General features: G+C 56.2%; 1 protein-coding gene across 2 annotated transcripts in view; it reads left to right on the top strand.

The window, feature by feature from the left end:
• The first annotated feature begins 974 nt into the window (after window positions 1–974).
• Window positions 975–18826, top strand: part of EPB41L1 (erythrocyte membrane protein band 4.1 like 1) — a 115971-nt gene continuing 98119 nt past the window's right edge. For both annotated transcript variants that reach the window (XM_056122010.1, XM_056122009.1), the window contains exon 1: window positions 975–1128. The gene's annotated coding sequence lies outside the window, so the exon portion shown is untranslated. The remainder of the gene's footprint in view (window positions 1129–18826) is intronic.

Genomic DNA, 18826 nt, shown 5'->3' with positions numbered 1-18826 from the left:
TGTCCGAGGAAGGGAGACAAAGAGGGAAACACTCCTGCACTTAGTAGGACTTTATGGAAGTCCGACTGCCCGTAACCCCCCTGAAGCCCCCCTCCTCTGTGCTTTCTCTCTTTCGCCTATAACAAAGGAGGCCAGGCACTGCATTTCGGCATTTTGTGCACTTCTGGAGGACCTGGCCCAGTCCCAGGCACCCTGGGGCAGGAATTGCCTAGGTTTCTTCATCTGTGCAATGGAGACACCGAGTCAGTGCTCACCCTGCTCCCTGCCGCTGTGTTGCTGAACTTGGGTTAGTTGCTCCCTGCCGGGGTTGGTGATGGGGGTGTGGGAGGAGGGAGCACAGTCCCTCAAAGTCGGGCCTGAAAGCGCGCCTGAAAGGGCAGCGGTGGACAGAACCCTCCGGGCGTGGCAGCGCCGGGGGAGGGTGGGGGCCGGGGGCCCAGGGCCCCGCGAGTCCGGAGGTACCGCCACCCGAGTGGGGCCGAAACCCGTCGCGCGACGGTTCGCGAGCTCGGGCCGCGGGAACAATGGGCGGGCGGCCGGGAGGCGGGTGGGCGGCGGCCAGGTCCCGGCTGGAGGTGGCGGAGGCGGGTGGACGGGGCGCGGGGCGGCGGGGGTTAGCGGGGGGCCGCGGATCGCGGCGTCCCGGCCCGGCCAGGCGGAGGCCGCGGCGGGGGCGGGGTCGAGCCCTTCGCGGAGGACCCGAGGGCGCCGAGGCCCGGCGAGGTGGGTCCCCGGCTCAGGTGGGCGCGGGGCGCGGACCCCACGTGGGGAGGCGGGCGGGCTCGCGGGGCTCAGCCCCCGCCCCCGCCCCACTCCCCCGGGGCCGGCGCGGCGGCTCCTGACGCGGCTCCCGGCTGCTCGCGGTCCGCCGCCGCCTCGGCCGCTGGGATCGCCGCCGCCTCCTCCCCGGGAGCCGGGCCGGGCGGGGCGGACGGGGGGAGCCCGGGTGCGGGGGGCGGGCGGGGAGGGGGCTGAGCGCCGCGGGAGGGAGAGCGCGAGCGAGCCAGCGAGCGAGCAGAAGGGGCATTTCTGCGCAGCTCGAGTGCGCCTCGGAGCCCGCGCGAGCGGCCGCGGGACGCACGGACCGAGGACAGACCGCGCGTCCGGAAGCCGCGCCGCCGCCGCCAGGTTAGCCGCTCCCGCGCCCCGCGCGCGGGGACCCCGGCGGGTGTCGCGCGCGCGTGTGTGTGTATGTGTTTGTGTGCGTGTGCGTGTGTGTGCAGGGATCACCGAACGTTCCCGAGTCCGTCCTCCGGTGGGCGAATACTGACACGGGGCGGGCGGGCGCCTGGACACCCCCCGCCCTTCGCGCCGAGTCCCCGGCCTGGGCTCGTGCTTCTCCGCGCCCGCGCCCGCGTGGGAGCTCGTGGTCCGCGGCCCCGGGTGTGCTGGGCGTGAGTGCGCGGGTGCCCGCGGGTCTGAGCGAGTGGATGCGCGGAGTGGACGCGCGTGCGCGTGGGCGCCGGGTGTGCATCTGTGTGCGTGTGCGTGTGCGGGTGTGTGTGTCTTGCACGTTCCCGAGCGTCTCTCCGGGGTGGCCGCGCCCGCGCGCCCGTGTGTGTGTGTGTGTGTGTGTGTGCGCGCGCGCGCGCGTGTGTTTCTGCGACTGTGGCTCCGAGAGGGTGTGTCCGAATGCACGGCTGAGGGTGTCCGTCTGGATGTGGGTGTGTGCCCGTGCCCGCGCTGGTGGCTGGAGCCTGTGGCGGGGTGTGCGTGCGCGCGCGCGCGCGTGTCCCCCTGTGTGTGCGCGTGTGAGGGCGGGTGTGCACCCGCGTAGCCCCGCGCAGTCCCGGTGTGCGTGTGCGTGTGCGCGGCTTTGTCTCCGCACTGCCGGGAGGAAGGGGTGGGGGCGTCGGCAGCGGCGGGCACCTGGCCTGGGCTCTGGGCGGCGGAGTCGCCGGGGTCGCAGGGCTGGGACTCCACGCTGGCAGGTGGGCGGCCACACCCCGGGGCCCGAGGGAGCGGGGCTGACAGCCGAGCCCGCAAGCCGGAGCGGAGGGCGTGTCCTGTCGGGAGCCGGGTGCGTGTGCGTGTGTGTGTGCGCGTGTGTGCGTGAGCGCGCGTGTTTGTGTGTGTAGGGTTGGGTGCCTGTGGATGTGGGATCGTGGTGGCGGCGACAGTGCTTCCCGGGCTGGTGAGTTAGCGGGTTCAGGGATCCATTTCCTGGCGGTGTGCATAAAGTCGCCTTATCCAGATGAACCTGACAGGGCCCAGGGATGCTCCCACCCTCTTCCGAGAGTTCTGGGGCTGGAGCCACACCTCAGGTACCCTGAAAGCCCAGCACCACTCTCTTAAAGAGCCAGCGGCCCTACTTCAAGGAACCCCCCTCACCACCACCACCGCCAAAGACGAAATTTTTTGAGACAGCATTCTGGGTGTGTCTGGATCTGTCTCCCTATACAGTGGTGCAGTGCAAGCATTTCTAGGTTTGTAGTATGTCTATATGTGTGTGTTCTTGTATTTCTCTTGCATTTGTGTGCACAGGTGTGTTTTTATCAGAGAGCGGTACATTATCTCTTGATGTCACTCTCTCGATGTGTGTGTTTTGTATTGAGTTCTGATACGTTTATTTTATGCGCATACAGCTGTTTGTACATCAAGAAGTCTGTGATTGTGGGTTTGTCAGAGAAGTGGCATTTTGCTACCAACTAGAGTAGGGTCACAAGAATTCTGGCCAGTGCTACATAGTTCTAGAAAAATGGGATTAGAAAGTCCCTCTGTTTGTAGGCTTCAGGTGAGGGTGCTGAGATGCAGGTACATTGGGTTTGATTGCATACAAGGATAGAGAGCTATGGAGACTCTCACAGAAGGAAGAATTTGTTCTGGAAGAAGGATAACCAAGTGCAAGAATTCTTGAGCTAGTTTCCATTCTTCTCTCCTACAACTTCACCTCCCCCTCTGCGACTGGGCTTGCCAGGATAAAGTGCACAGGATATGGAGTGTAAAGGGAGGGAACCAGAAGTGTAAAAGGAAGGAGGGTGGCGGTGACAGAATCGGGGCCAACAGCAGATTTCTACAGCGCTCACAAGGCTTCCCTGCAGAGGCAGCTGGAGAAGACTGAGCTTGCCTTCCCTGACTGCTGCCCTTGGATCCTAAGGTTTAGGTTTGGAGCTAAGAAGCCCCAAAGTCTGCTTTTAACTTGGCTGGAACCTTTGAAGTGTTAGCTGTTCACACAACACATTTTTACTGAGCCTTTCAAGAATCTAAACCCAGTTTCCTTGGACAAGCTTTTAATGGACAAGTATCTGGGTCTTTGAAGTACCTCTGTGCTCAGAACTCTAGAGTTTGTCTCATTGTTACTCAGGTTTTAGTCCCCATGGGTCCTGTTCCTGGCCCTGCTCATCCTCCCTGACCCGGTACCATAGGCTCTCAGAAGTGTGGTCACTCTACCAGCAACAGCAGGGTCACCTGGGGGTTTGTGAGAAACGCAGATCCTGGGGCCTGCTGAATCAGTAACTGGGGAGTTGACACTCCACAGTGTCTTTTCACAAACACAGGTGATTCTGGGGCTCTCTAAAGCTCAGAATGCAAGTGGGAGCATGTAGGTTTAGGGCTCCACTCCCCACCCACACACACTTGCTTCAGAGCCCGGAGCACTAGCCTGGTGGGGAGGTTTGTACTCTTCTCTCCGGGGCCTTCTCTGTGATCTCTGGTGCATCTCTCCTTCTCTGGACGAGAGGGCGACAGCGGCTGAGCAAGAGGTGTCTCGTCTCTGCTAGTTTCTGCAGTTCTTTTTCATCTTGACCTATGTGACCTGCCCGCCTCTCTGCAGTTCCAGGGGCGCTTTGCCTCAGGGATTCTGAATGTGTTCTTGGCTCTGTCCCCCTCTGCTTCTCCTCTTGGCTAGCTCCCTTTCTTCAGATTGCAGCTCAAGAAGGTGTTTTTCAGAAGGACCTTGGCTAACTCCCAAGCTTTGTTCTTTTTGAGTGGGGTGGGGGGCTGTGTTTCCCAAGTGGTTCTCAGGCAATTCTTTGGGAGGGGGCGGAAATCAGTCATTCTCAGCCAAACTGACTGGTGTTTGAATGCAGGAGCTAAAGGATACTTTGTGGCTTGGGCTCTGCAGTGCTGGGGATACCTTGGCTACCCCAGCAATGTTTGGGGACCTCCAGGGTTGGATCCAGAGATGCTTAGGGTACCTGTCACCTGGTGGCAGGAATTGAGCCTGGGTCATCTGCTTGATAGACATGTGTCTAATTGTTATACTATCTCCTAACCCCATTTGTTTTTTCTGTTACTCTTTTTTGAGCTCCCTGCACTATATAGCACTGTAGACTCTTTTCACCTGGTGATGCTCAGGGGTTACTCCTGGCTTTGCACTCAGGAATCACCCCTGGTGGTACTCAGGGGACCATATAGGATGCTGAGAATCGAACCCGGGTCGGCCACAAGCAAGGCAAATGCCCTAACACTGTAGACTCTTATACTTACCCACAAACTTGTCAATTGTTTGTGTTACCCCTTACTGCACTATCAGTCTTCCTAGTGATTCCCTCCCTATCATGCCTGGCTTGTGCTTGGTTTTCAATCAAACTGTTGAATGAATAACTGGGGGTAAGAACCCTAAATGATTCCAAAGTTTTCTCACAAGCCCCAACACTGTAAGAGCTAAGTTGGCCCAGAGGTTGGGTACATGCCTGGCTGTGGTACTTTGTTGGGGGTCTCTCACAGATTGCAGGACTCACCGAGGTTGATCGGCTTTGTGGCAGTGCTTGATCACCAGAGCCCCGCCAACTCTCAGACAGCCCCTCTTCCAGCTGCTGAAGCGAGCCCCCACCCTGCCTGGACCCACATTTGCTTGGTTCTACTCTTGGGAGTCAGGTGAAAGCTCTTTAGGAATCACAGTCAGGCTTGTGATTTGGGGGTCCTTTGGGGTGAGAATCTTACAGAAACACATAGTGGAAAGCATGGAATAGAAGTCCATAAAGATCTGGGGCCAGAACAGTAGTACAGTGGGGAAGGCGCTGGCCTCGCACAGACAACTGTGATTCACCTCATATAGTCAGTCCCCCGATCCCCACCAGGAGTGACCCCTGAGCACAGAGGCAGGAGTTAGCCCCGGGAATCACTGGATGTGGCCCCAAAGCAAAACCAAGCAAATATCTGGGTCCATGGCTTATCTTTTTTGGGAGAAAAGTCACTTTCTTCCTCTGCAATGGGAGGGTAATGGGATTGGTGATGTGCCCCGTGAAGCTGTTGGCAGTGGCCCTCAAGTCATTTGGGCTTTGCTTCCTAGTGGGGGGCCTTGGTTAGGCGACTTCACCCCTTCACTTCTTCACCTGTAAAACAACACCAGGACCAGCATTTCACGTTTTGGGTTGTCTAGAGAATACAACGAGGTAACCTGCATGGAATATTTCACACTGTGCTGGGCATGTTGTGAGCATTTGGCAAATCTTAGCACTTACTTCTGTTATGCCTACTCCCCAATTTAATTCAATATACTTCTTTTTTGAGGTGCTGGGGGTGGAACCCAAGGCCTCATACATGTGACGCAAGTGTACCACCACAGAGCCACATCCCCAGCCCTGATTCAACATTCCCGAATGCCTTTGTGCCAGGTCACAGGCCTACAGAAACAGAAATGAATACAACAGTGTTCACAGACTGGGTGTGGGGTAGATGGGTAAAGAGCGACAGTGTCCCAGGCACCAGGTGTGGCTCTTTACCAGAGTATTTGGAGGAGTGTGTGCAAAGGCCCATAGGTTGTTTGATGGGAATCCACCTTAAAAAAAAAGTTCCATGTGGTTAGGATGAGGGCTGGAAAACAGGGACAGGGGTAGCTCATAGCTGAGATAAGGTCAGGAAAGTCTGGGGCCAGATCTTGTACCTGCTGAAGAAGAGCTTGAATGAGTGGGCAGGTGGTGGTGAGTAGGGAGGGTCAGATTTGCATTTCAAAACCAGCTCTTCTGGGGGTGGTAGGGCATGGCCAGGTGAAAGGAAACTGTTGGCCTCAGTGGATGCTCCTTTGCATGATGCCAGGGCCTGTGGAGTGGACAGAGGTCTCAAGCACAGAAAAAACATTTTCAGGCCAGCTCAGGACCAGAAGATGACGGAGAGAATAGAACAAAACTGGCCCCTGTCTCTATTGATTCAGTATTTGGGTTGGAGGCCATATCTGGTGGTACTTAGGGCTTACTCCTAGCTCTGCATTCAGGGATTACTCCTTGCAGAGCTCAGGGGACCATATAGGATGCTGGGAATTGAACTCCGGTTGGTCACATGCAAGGCAAGATCTGTGCCCACTGTACTATTGCTTTGGCCCCCCAAATTCCCTTTAACTTCTGTCTCCTTAGTGTAAATCTGAAAAATGGGGATTACATAGTCCCGGGCCCGCTCCTCAATGGATGCAGTGTATTAATTTCTTAGGACTGCACTACCAGGTACCACAATCTGGGTGACTGGAAGCAGAAATTTATTCCCTTACATTTCTGGAGCTGGGAGTCAGAAATGGAGGGATTGGCAAGGCTGGTTGTCGCTTGAAGGTTCTGAGAGGGAGTCTGTTCTGTGCCGCGGAGCTCGGCTGGTGGCCAGCAATCCTTGGCTTGCAGCTGCATCTGCCTCTGTCAGCCATCACATGGCTTTCGCCTCTTCCTCCCGGTGTGTCTCTGTGTCTCCTTTTCTTAGAAGGACACCAGTCATATTGGACTTGGGACCCAGCCCAGTCTGCTATGGCCTCACTTTATTCTCACACATTACTCTGCAGTGATTCCGGGAAGGGTCCATTCTGAGGTTCCGGGTAGAAGTGAACTGCTGGCGGGGATGGGGAGGGGGGTTTGTGGGGAGATGGAAAGAGCACAGGGGTTCCTCCAGCCACATCCGGATCCAGGCTTGTCAGCCAAGCCCCTGTGAGCCAGAGGGTGGAGGAGTTAAGTTCTTCTCAGCCCCTGCAAGGTGGTAGTGAACCTTGAGGACAGCCCTAAGGGCATGGCGGAGGCAGCTGCCCTCCCGTAGGTGCCCAGTCACCTCTTCCTCTTGGGCTCCCTTCTCTCTGCCCTTCATAGCTGGGACAAACCATTTCATCTGGCTTCACAGTCTTCATTTGCCCAGTGTGCCAAGTCATCCCCTGCCTACCACCCCGATTACAAATCCGGGGGAGAGCAATGAGAAAGCGCTTTATGCGTGGCTTTAAGAGTTTAATTATGAGGGGCCAGAGAGTGGTAGAATAGCAGGGAGGGCGCCTTGCATGCGGCCGACGTGGGTTTGATCCTTGGCATCCTATATGGTCTCCCAGCACCACCAGGGGTGATTCCTGAATGCAGAGTCAGGAGTAAACCCCTGAACATTGCTGGGTGTGACTCAAAAAGCCAAAAAAAAAAGAGTTTAATTATGAACTCCTGTTCCAGCAGAGCCCAACCCAGTCTGCACCCCTTTCTCCTCTGGGCAAGTCCTCTTTGCCGGTTGTGTGTGGAGGCCTCCTACCAAGCTGTGGTGATGTCAGGGGGTCTTTGCCCTCCAAAACCCTCATTAACAGAGCAGGAAGATGGATGATCTGTGTCCCAGAGAAACCCAAAGGTCGCACAGGCAGGGGGTGGCAGCTGGAACGCCCCTTCTGTGTCTCCTGTTTCCGCTATGAGCCGAGCTCCTTCCCTGACTGCATTAGCTCCGGAAGCTGGAGCGAGGGTCAGTGGAGGTCAGGCCGGCGCTCTGCACAGGCCCAGTCGTGGGGACCTAGTGGGAGCAGGGCCCGGCAGGGGCAGGGCAGGATCCCAGGTGGGATGGCCATGGGGCATGGGGAGGCTGAATGGGCAGCTTGTTTTGTTCTCGGCTGGCCGTGGCCACCTCTGCCTGCCCCAGCAGGAGGAAGCCACCCTGGGCAGTGGCAGCAGCCTGGGGAGCCAGGGCCCCGAGATGACCCAAGGTTTCAATGTCCCCATTGACAGAGAGAGCCCTGACACTCTGCAGGCGGCCGCCCTCCATGCCTGGCCGCAGCGAGTCAGAGGAAGGCTCTGGAAAGAAGAGAAGCTCACTCTGACCTTTTTCCCCAAAGCTGGGAGCCAGCCTCCTCATCCCCTTGGTTTGGGATGTCCTCCACCCTCCTCAGCTCTTTCCTTCCCCCGCCCCGCTGCCTTCTGCCTCTCCCAGTCTTCTCTGCAAATTAAAGGTCTAGGATACTTAAGGCCTCCAGAACTCCCCCACCTGCTTCCAGGTGGGTGGTTTGGGGGTGGCTTGCGGCCACCTAGGCACTAGAAAGGCTAGTCTGCCTGGCAGAGGCTCACGCTGGTGACTGATAACCAACCACTTCCGCTCACAGGCCTCACTCTGTGCCAGCCTGTGCTAAGCGCTTTACACGCCTGACATCTCTTAATCCTCGCAGTTACCCAGCGAGGCTGGGGCCACCATCTCCATTTATTAAAGGAGGCTAAACAGTGCCCACAACCTACCCAGCCTTGGCCAGCCTGGGGCACAGGTGAGAAAATAAATTTAGATCTTGCCAAAGCCTAGGGGGACTAAAAAAATTTTGGGGTTTGGGGGTACTTTGCAAGGGGCAAAGGGGGCATACTCGATGATGCACAGTGCTCAGGGGTTGCTCCTGGCTCTGGGCTCAAGAATTACTCTTGGTGGGCTCAGCAGACCATTTGGGATGCCAAGGCTCCAACCTGGGTTGGCTGCATGCAAAGCAGTGCCCTACTTTGGCCCCAACTCATTTTTTAAAATATTTATTTATTTATTTTTATTAGTGAAACACCATGAGGTACAGTTATAGACTTACAAATTTTTGTGCTTGGGTTTAAGTTATACAATGATCAAGTACCCATCCCTCCACCAGTGCCCATCCTCCACCACCACGCGTCCCAGCATCCCTCCCACCCCGCATTCCCCCATCCCACCTTGCCTCTGTGGCAGGGTATTCCCTTTTGTTCTCTCTCCTTTTGGGTGCTGTGGTTTGCAAGAGAGGCATTGAGTGGCAATCGTGTTTGGTCTATAGTCTACTTTCAGCATGCTTCTCCCATCCTGGGAGAATCCTCCCAACACCCTTTATTTGGTGCTCCCTTCTCTATCTGAGCTCCCTTTTCCCCTAGCATGTGTGGCTGGCCTCCAAGTCATGGAGCAAAATTCCTGGTACTAATCTCGGCCGCTCTTGGGTGTTAGTCTCCTATTTTGTTACTTTATGTTCCCCAGATGAATGCAATCTTTCTGTGTCTATCCCACTCTTTCTGACTCATTTCGCTTAACATGATACTTCCCATGTAGTACCACTTGTATGTAAGTTTCATGACTTTGTCTTTTCTAACAGCTACGTAGCACTCCATTGTGTAAATGTACCAGAGTTTCTTTAACCAGTCATCTGTTCTCAGGCACTCTATGCAGGGCCTGCCAGAACATGTCGGGGTCCACATAGGGACGCTTAAAGTTGGGGAAAAATTCTTGGCTGAGTGAGGAGGGTCTTGAGTCCTAGTATCCTGCTTCCAGGCTGGTACTGTTCCCTCTGCAGGGATTTACCTTCCTCTCCCATCCCACCTGCCTCTCTTGACCACTGCCCAGCTCAGAGAGAGACCTGAGTCAGGGCAGGAACAGGTCTGCAGTCACCTGGCTTTTCCCTAGACATTGCTTCTTCTGGTGTGTGTGTGTGTGTGTGTGTGTGTGTGTGTGTGTGTGTGTGTGTGTTGATAGGGACCGATCCCGGGGTCTTATAGGTGCAAGGCATTTGCTGTGTTTCTAAACCACACTACCAGGCCCCTAGGAATTGTTTTGTCATTATCACCTTAGTATTTTTGTTTGTATTTTTTAGTTTGGGTGGCCACACCCAGTGGTTCTCAGGGCTTATTCCTCTGTGCTCAGGGATCATTCCTGGTGAGCTCATGGGACCTTATGGAGTGCCAGGGATTGAACCCAGGTCGGCCACATGCTAAGCAGATGCCCTACCCTCTGTACTATCTCTCCCACCTGGGGATTGCCTTGAGTTTTCTTTCTTTCTTTCTTTCTTTTTTTTTTCTTTTTGGGTCACACCCCGCGATGCACAGGGGTTACTCCTGGCTCTTCACTCAGGAATTACTCCTGGCGGTGCTCGGGGGACCACATGGGATGCTGGGAATCGAACTCAGATTGGCCGCGTGCAAGGCAAACACCCTACCCGCTGTGCTATCACTCCAACCCCTGTCTTGAGTTTTCTAGCTAAATACAACTTATCATCTTTGAGGAGTGATACTTTTATCTCTTTGAAAGGGTACATGGGGGGTTGGGGGGCTCAGAGATGGACAGCAGAGGGTAGGGTGGCAGCATGTTTGTGCTCAAAAGGAAGTTGGGGGCCAGAGAGATGCTCAGCAGGCCAGACTCATGCTTTGCACATAGGAGGCCAGGTTCAGTCCTGGGCAGTGAGTGATCTGCCATGTACTCCGCCAGGAGTAGCCCCTGAGCAAGGTGGGTGTGACTCAAATATAAAAACCAAACAAAAGAGAACAAGAGAGCAAGGGGTGGGGGTGGGGGAGAGGTGGAGTGAGGGAGGGAGGAGGGAGGGGGGAGAGAGGGAGGAAGGGGAGGAAAAGGGAGAGGGACATCAGGGCCAAACTGTCCGGAGGGAAGAGGAGCAGCCTTAGGACTGGGGTTGCTAGGAAACTGCAGGACTGCTGGTCCCTGATCACTCAGGGTCTGGGCAGCTGTAGCCTACTTGTCCCCCTCTGCTGTCGTTACCTTGGTCAGCTGGAGCAGGGGACTCTCACGAAGGGACTGTAACAAAGAGACAGTGACTCCATCTCTCCAGAGTCAAGGAAGCTGAGTTCAGGGTCTGGCCGCTCGGCCCCCGCCCGCTGCAGAGGTCAGCTCCCAGTGACTCTCTCCCCCAGTGGCTTCAAAGCACGGTGGCCCTGCAGCCGGGGGACCCTGGAGTCAGCCTGTCTGTGTTTTTAATTAATTTCTTATAGGGGCCACACTCCACATTGCTGTCCTCAGGGGCCACCAGGCCTCAGGGGACCATGCAGTGCCAGGAGCGTGCCAGGCATGGGCTCTGACGTCAGAGCGCTCTCCCCAGGCCCTCCCCCACCCCCAGCCTGCTTTCACCAGTCCCCTGTTGGGGTGACTGGGGCTCACAGGGAGAACGCTGTCCTTACCCTCTGGCTTTGACCTGTGGTTCTGGAAACCAGTTCACATTCTTTTTTTTTTTCTTCTGGAAACCAGTTCACATTCTTTTATTTCTTTTTCTTTTTGGGTCACACCCGGCCTTACATAGGGCTTACTCCTGGCTCTGCACTCAGGAATTACTCCTGGTGGTGCTCAGGGGACCATATGGGATGCTGGGAATTGAACCTGTGTCGGCCACATGCAAGGCAAACACCCTACTCACTGTGCTATCGCTCCACTCCTCGGTTCACATCCTTTGCCCTTCCCCTTGCTGCCTCCAGCCCCTCTGGTGGGGTCTCCCTGTCCCTTTAGCATCCCCTGAGGTCAGGGGCTCATGGCAGAGTCTAGTCCCTCCTGTCGTTCCCCTGCCCAGGCCGAGGCCCTTTCTCCCTGTCTGCACCCTTGAGAGTAAATGGCCCAGGTGCCCATGAGTCTGGGGAAGCTCGAGGTGGCCTCTCTCCCGGGCTGGACGCCTGGGGCCAGTGCCAAGGGGAGGGCTAGAGAACGTGCTTCCCAGGCTCCTGGGTATGCCCGGCGCTAACCCACATCCCTCCCTGCCCCTGCTCTGAGGGCCACTCCCCACCCCTGTCCTGAGTCTGTGGACTCCCGTCTGCCTCTTCAGGCTCAGCTCAGTGCAGAGCCAGGAGTCCCTTCCCAAAACACCATGGGGATTTATTTCACACCTCCTCCCCCCACCCCTGCCTTCCTCTGAGGACAAGCTCTGCTCCCTCCAGGCTGTCCTGGGCCTGTGTCTCTGGCTCGGTTGAGAGCACAGGGATGTCTTCTGTGCTTGTGTTCTTTGCTCCTCAGTAACCGTGAGCACAGGGATGTCTTCTGTGCTTGTGTTCTTTGCTCCGCAGTAACCGTGAGCACAGGGATGTCTTCTGTGCTCGTATTCTTTGCTCCTCAGGAACAGGTTTAGCCCAGGGCTTTGCACAGAGCATGCGCCTGATGAAAGGTTTGGTTTGGTTCCCCGTGAGTCTGGGAATCAAGTGTAGGGACTCAGGCTTATGAGACATGCACTTCCTCCCCACCTCCTGCCATGGCCACCCCCCGGCTGCAACGGAAGGCTCAGTTACATTTTCAGAGCCTGACCCTGGGCTGGAGCCCCCATGACCCCATCACTCACAAGCCACGACTTGTCATAACACACGCCTCCCCACACCCGCCTTTATTTGTGAATTGGAGGGAAGCCAAGAAGACAATGGGTAAGAACTTAACGATTCTTGACCGTGAAATCTCCTGGCTGTGTGACCTTGAGCAAGTGGCTTCACCTCTCTGAGCCTCAGTTTCCTCAGCTGACAACAAAGGGGTAGGAATGAGAAGCCCATTGGGCGACTGGGAGGGGTAAGTGCGATGAATAGTGGCAGATGCCGAAATCTGCTCTGTGCAGAGTCAGCGGACTCTGTGTGATTAGAACTCATTGTTGTTCAGTTCATGGTTGTCAGGGTTGTCTCAGCAACACCTACCCCCTGTGCTTTGCGCATGTGCTGGGACAGGGGACACAGTCGTTGCAGGAGTTTCTGGGTCTGCAGGCTGTGGGGGGCTGGGGAGAGCACTCAGGCCTTGCATGGAGGAAGCCTGGGTTTGCTCCCCAGTCCTGCCCGGTCTTCCCTGCACAACCCTCCAAGTGCCACCAGAGCAACTTCACAGTACCACCAGGTATGGCCCCCAGATCAGAGTTCCAAAAGGCTACCCCGAAGAGGGTCCCCACAGAGGCAGGGTCGGGGGAACCAAGGAGTCAGTCTTCTGTATAGACTCGTGTGACGTGGACAGGCCACAGGCGGGGTAGGGCAGGGGAGCGAACCGGGCTGGAGTGGGCAGAGGGGGCACAGACAGGGAGCACCCCCAGCGAGGCAGCTTTCAGCCCACGCACAAGGGCCTTGGGAGCAGCATCCCCGGGCAGGGAGTGATGGAGTCTGGCTCAGGAGAGTTTGCGGGAGGGGTCCGACGATGGCAGTGCTGGAGGAGAGAGCCCGGGGTGGGGCCTGGGCGCAGAGGGCCTCTGTTCCCCTGTCCAGGCTGGAGTTAAGAATGTCTTGGTGGGCCGCAGTCCTGGACCGTGGGGGTCTACCCCATCATCGCAGGCTGCTTGTTTGCCTGACTCCGGTTGAGATCTGTGTGATTGAAGGTGTAGAATGAGGCCAGGAGTGTCAGAATCCGTGAGTATCGGCCAGCTGGCAGGAGCAGCCGTCTCTTGGTTCATGCCCTGGTGCTGTATAGGAGGACGCAGAGGTCCAGGAGGTGGGTCGCAGAGTGCAGGGAGCCCAGTGCCAGCTGGGACGGGCTGTGGGCCTTGAGCTGTGTTGGCGGGCAGGGGCCATGCAAATGTCAGATGGGCCCTGTGGGTGCAGCAGTTGGGGTGAGGTCACAGGTGCAGGAAGTGAGTATCTGGGCATCCCTCAGGGCTTGCCTTCCAGAAAGCAAACGGGCCACCTAGGTGGGGTCCTGGGGAATGTTGGGGGAATGTTGGTCCTGGGTGTGGGGTAACTTTGAGGGGAGTGGCGGGAGCGGTTGGGGGGGTTGTTGAGAAGAGACTGCTGCCACGCAGCAAGAGACACTTCCAGCAGCGCAGAACATCCCGCAGTTGGGGCTCGGCTCTCAGCTCATCTATGGGGGCCTGAAGGCTACAGCCAGGAAGAGAGAGGCCCACCCACAGATGCAGCCGGGCGGGGGGGGGGGGGGGGGGGGGAGGGAGAGGGACTTCAAAGCCACATTCTTGGCTTTTTCTTTTTTTCTTTTTTTTTTTTTGCACTTGGGGTCACACCCCACGGTGCTCAAGGGTTACTCCTGGCTTTGTATTCAGGAATTAACTCCTGGCGGTGCTCAGGGGACCTTATGGGATGCTGGGATTCAAACCCCAGTCCACCGGGCAAGGCAAATGCTCTACCCGCTGTGCTAACACTCCAGCCCCCCCGCCCCCCCCCCCAGCCACATTCTTGGCATGTCCCTGGTGCCTGGTGTCCTGGTCCTTGGCTTCATCAGTCTCTCTTGTCTCCCTCCCGGAAGACCTGAGCCCACCTGGGACCAGCCTTCCCTCTATACTTCCTTCTCTTTGGCATCAGTCTGCCGTCTTTGCTTCTGTTTAGTCATCATTTGGAAATATTTAGCGAGCACCTGCTGTGTACCAGGCCCTGCCCTGACTCATGGGACTTTGCCATCAGCCAGAAAGGGCTGGGTGGAAGGGATAGGAGGGAGGTGAACAGGGTCCCCCTTCTCCCTTCACACCCTCCCCACCCCCCCAACTAGTTCTTTTTTTTTTTTTTTTTTTTTTTTTTTTTTTGCTGGATCTGCCTCCAGCTGAAAGGGAAACCAATCAGAGTTAATTGTTAAACCTAAGAGCTGGTGAGTTTCGCCCTGCAGGCCTGTGCTCCCCAGGGCAGGGGTGGAGCCACTGGGTGGCTCTGGCCTTTCCCTGCCTCCCTGCCCCGCCTTCATTCCCCACTCCTGGACCTCCCATGGGACTGGCTGCATCTGAACTCTTCCTGCCTACAGCCCAGGTGACCCAGGGAGGTGAGTGGCACCCAGGCAGAGGGCAGGCTGTGACTGACCTCGCTGGCTTGGCCGCCTGCAGGAGAGGGTGTGGGAGTGCCCCCTGCTTAGAACTGCTGTCATGTTTTTCATGATTTGTTTTTTAATTTGACAGGCTTCCCAGCAGGGCTGGGTGGTGGGGCTGGGGAAGGGGAGGGGTGTGGCAGGGCTAGCACCAATAGTGTTAGTGTTGGCAGGGCATGCAGGTATGTGTGAGTGATGGACCTCGGGGCCTCGTGGATGCTGTGTGCACACCTCAGTCCTTTGGGCCATCTCCCAACCCCTTGTAGCCTCTTGGTCTGGGCCTCTCTACTGCCGGACTCCCTGGGGCTAGTGGAAAAGGCTTCCTGTTTCCTTTGTACCAGGCCACAGGGACACAGCTTAGAGCTTCCAGGTCAGACAGGCCTGGCATCAAGCTGGGGTGACCTTGGGCAGGGGACCTCCTCTCTGAGCTGCGGGCTCAGACCCCAATGCCAGAGGTAAGCTCAAGGGCGGGGGGTGCTTTTGAGTGAGTGGACAGCTCTCTATTCAGCTGCAGTGTGAGCCGTGACCTTGGGGACCTCACTCTTCAGGCTAGAAATATGGCTCGTGCATCTGAGGCATTGAATTTCATATTTGATTTGATTCATATTAATTTAAAATGTAAAAAGCAAGCTCTCTTCAGTTACCGATGAGCTGCTTCGAATGTCGGGGAACTTAGATTCATGAATCTGCGTTTTCATTTGAGAAGGCAGAGAATATTAAATATCCCGTTCAAACTCAGAGTCAGAGTGGAGAAGTGTCCTAGGTGTGAGGGACACATTGGAGTTTAGAAGACAAATTATGAAGCCAAAGTCTTGAGAAAATAGCTCTGTGCTATTTTTCAACATATTGATTAAATGTTGAAATGAGTTTATAGGGTTAAATAATATATTATGAAAATTTATTTTCCTATTCCTTTTACTTTCTAAATTACTGGAAAATCTTCAATGACATTTGTGATGTGCATTATATTTCTGGTGGGCTGCCTATTTCTAATAAGAGTGGAGTTGGAATAAAAATACAAAGCTGGGACCAGGAAATAGCTCACGGGCATGGGTAGACATGTATTTGACATTCTGGAGGCCTGTGTTTGATCCCCAGCACTGCATAGGTCCCCCAAGCATTATAGGGAGCAATTCCCCAAGCGCAGAAACAAACAATAACAAAAACACAGGACTGCAAGTTACAGGGAGGCTTGGAGGAGGTGCAGACCACATAGCCTCACTCACCACCCCCCGATCGGGGCCATGCCCCACGATGGAATGTTACTCTGCTAACTCCAAGGCCTCAAGGAGATTGGTGTCCTGAGGTCAAAGGAAGAATTGCATCTGGACAGCCAGGCCCCTCCCTGTCTAGCACATGACCTTGGACCAGTCCCTTCAACTTGACCTATCTGTCCGGCTAGATGGATGGAGTGGTGGTTGGGATAGAGCCCCAGTGCAGCCCTGGACCCCATGCCCTGCACACGAGAGCAGTCAGGTGTTAGATAGTAGTGGGTGCCAAGACTGAGTTGTGAGGTTCTGTTCCCATTCTTGTGTCTGAGCTCGAGGATCCGTTCCTGTGAACCTGGAGGCAGGAGGTGTGCAAAGAGCTTGAGGCTGAGAGTTGGGAAGGGATTCAAGCAGGCTCTGTTCCATACCGCAGGGACTGCTCACTCTGGGGTCTCCTTGGCTCTTCCTGTTCTGTAGGTGAGGAATCAGGAGCCTCTTGAGGGGAAGTGAGCTACCTGGTGAACCTGAGTCCTCCAGCCAGTGTTTCCCTCTCCCCCACAACCAATCCCCACTGTGGGGTGGTGGAGCCAGCCTGTGGGTGCAGGGGTGTAGTGCTCCCAGGGGGTGTCGTCTTCTAGAGCTGGAAGGGAGGCTGCGGATACCATGCAGCTTTCCTGAAATGAAGAAACGGGTCGGGGAAGAGGATGTGTGTGTGCCTCTGTTTGTGTGTACATGTGCCTGTGCATGTGTGCATGTTCATATGCTGGCGCGTGCATTCATGTGCCTGTGTGTGTGCATGTGCATGTGCCTACGTGTTTGCACGTGCCTGTGTGTGCATATGTCTGTATGTGTGTGTGTGCCTGTATGTGTGCCTGCCTGTGTGTATGCCTGCATGTACAGGTGCCTGTGTGGTTGTGTGTGCCTGTGTGTGTATGCATGTGCCTGTGTGTGCATGTGCCTGTGTGTGTGCCTGCGTGTGCATGTGCCTGTATGGTTGTGTATGCCTGTGTGTGTGCATGTGCCTGTGTGTGCATATTCCTGTGTGTGTGCCTGCATGTGCATGTGCCTGTGTGTATGCGTGTCTGTGCATGTGTGTGCATGGTCCTGTGCATGTATGTGGACACACGTGTGTCTGTGTGTGTGTGCTTGAGTGTGCATGTTTGTGTGTGCGTGCGTGTGTCTGCATATGCCTGTGTGTGCGTGTGTGCATGTGTGCGTGTGTGTGTGTGTGTGTGTGTGTGTGTGCATGTCTGCAGGCTCCCGCAGCAAGCCCATGGCCAAGCTGGGCTGGTTTCTGTTTGTTTAGCTCCAGCTCTGAGCCAGGTCCTGGCAGGATGGATGGGCTCCGCTGGTCAGCCCCCTCCCCTCCTGCCCAGTCCCCAGAGCGGGTTCCTGAGAAAGAGGCTTTTGTTTCCCCAGCTCCTTCTGGGTTCCTCTCCCTGTAGCCTCGCCGTCCCCCCCCCCCCCACCCCAGCTCAGAGTTGCGTTTGTCCCCATTCCAGGTTTCTCGGGGCCCTGAAAACTGAAGCTCATCCACAATCATCTGCTCTGGATCTCCCCGGGGGGAAACCAGGGCCCTTTTAACCTGGGATCCTGGGCTTAAAACCCACCGTCTCACGATCATTCTCTCTGGGGCCCTGGTCATTTGGAATGTTCTGGTCTCAACCTCCTCACCTAATTGGGGACCCCAAAATGGTATGTGGACCCTGGGCAGGGGGGCTTGGCTGCAGGGGGCCCTGCAGTAGTTTTCAGGAAGCCCCCTCACAGCCGAGGTCTCCCGTTGCACGGCTGCAGGTGGGCCTGCCTGCTCCTGCGCTGGTGGGATGAGTCTCCCTGTGTGGGTCTCCTGAGCCTTTCCTCCTCCTGTGAGACCTGGAAGCAAGACTCTGACGTCTGCTTTCGAGACGGCCACACGAAGCTGAGGTGCAGGGGAGTGACACGATTGCTCAGGTACATGCTGCCCACAGAGTGCTGCCGCACCCAGCACCCTGGCCCCCGGGCCCCAGCAAACTGCCTGCCCTCCAGGGGTCCCTGAGAAGGTGCCCAGTGCACAGTTTCTGCCCCTGCTGGCCAGCCCCTGCCCAGGTGACCTCCCTAGCTGTGTGATTCTTTTGCCCCATGTGAGGGGACATAGAGAGTCCTTCCCAATGTGGCGTCCTCTGCCTCCTACAGTCCAGGCTGGGTTCACAGGGCCGTGACAGGGGGTTGAGAGGTGGCTCTAATGCTCTGTGAGTGACCTGGGGCCCCTGAGTCCAACCATGGTGGTCTCCAGATGGGGGAACTGAGGCCCGCATAAACCAGGCTGGAGGGAGCCATGGATATATATGTAGCACTGACCTCTCATTGTGAATCGATTTGCTCGAGCGGGCGCCAGTAAAGTCTCACATCAAGTTGTGAGACTTGTTGTTACTGTTTTTGGCATATTGAATACATCATGGGTAGCTTGCCAGGCTTTGCCTTGTGGGCGAGATACTCTCGGTAGCTTGCCGGGCTCTCGAAGAGGGGTGGAGGAATCGAACCCGGATCAGCCGTGTGCAAGGCAAACACCCTACCCGCTATATGTGTGTGTGTGTGTGTGTGTGTGTGTGTGTGTGTGTGTGTGTCTTTTCTGGGCACAGGAGAACTTGGCACCACCATGGAAGGAAGATTCTGAGGGGGAAGCAGGCCCTTGCTCTCCCAAACTTCCCCCCCCTCCCCCCGCCCCTATCAGGCCGGAGAATCATGCAGGAAGTAAGGCACTCGCCTTGTGTGCAGCTGACCCGGGTTTAATCCCCAGCATCACATCTGGACTACCGAGTGCTGCCAGGAGTCACTTCTGAGCACAGAGCCAGAAGTAAGCACTGAGCACAGCCAGAACGAAGAATAAAGCCCCCTTGACCCCTTGTCTTCATGCGCATACTGGGGTGCCGGGTTTAATACCTGGCACCAAGGCCTCCTGAGCACTGCCAGGAGGAGTGACCTCTGAGCACTGTTGGGGGTGGTCCATCTCCCTAAAAAAAAAATAAGAC

Source organism: Sorex fumeus, unplaced genomic scaffold (assembly GCF_029834395.1).
Source record: "Sorex fumeus unplaced genomic scaffold, SorFum_2.1 ptg000044l, whole genome shotgun sequence".
Lineage (NCBI taxonomy): Eukaryota > Metazoa > Chordata > Mammalia > Eulipotyphla > Soricidae > Sorex > Sorex fumeus.
The sequence above is the reverse complement of the archived record's forward strand: the minus strand, read 5'-3'. Positions and strand labels throughout refer to the sequence as shown.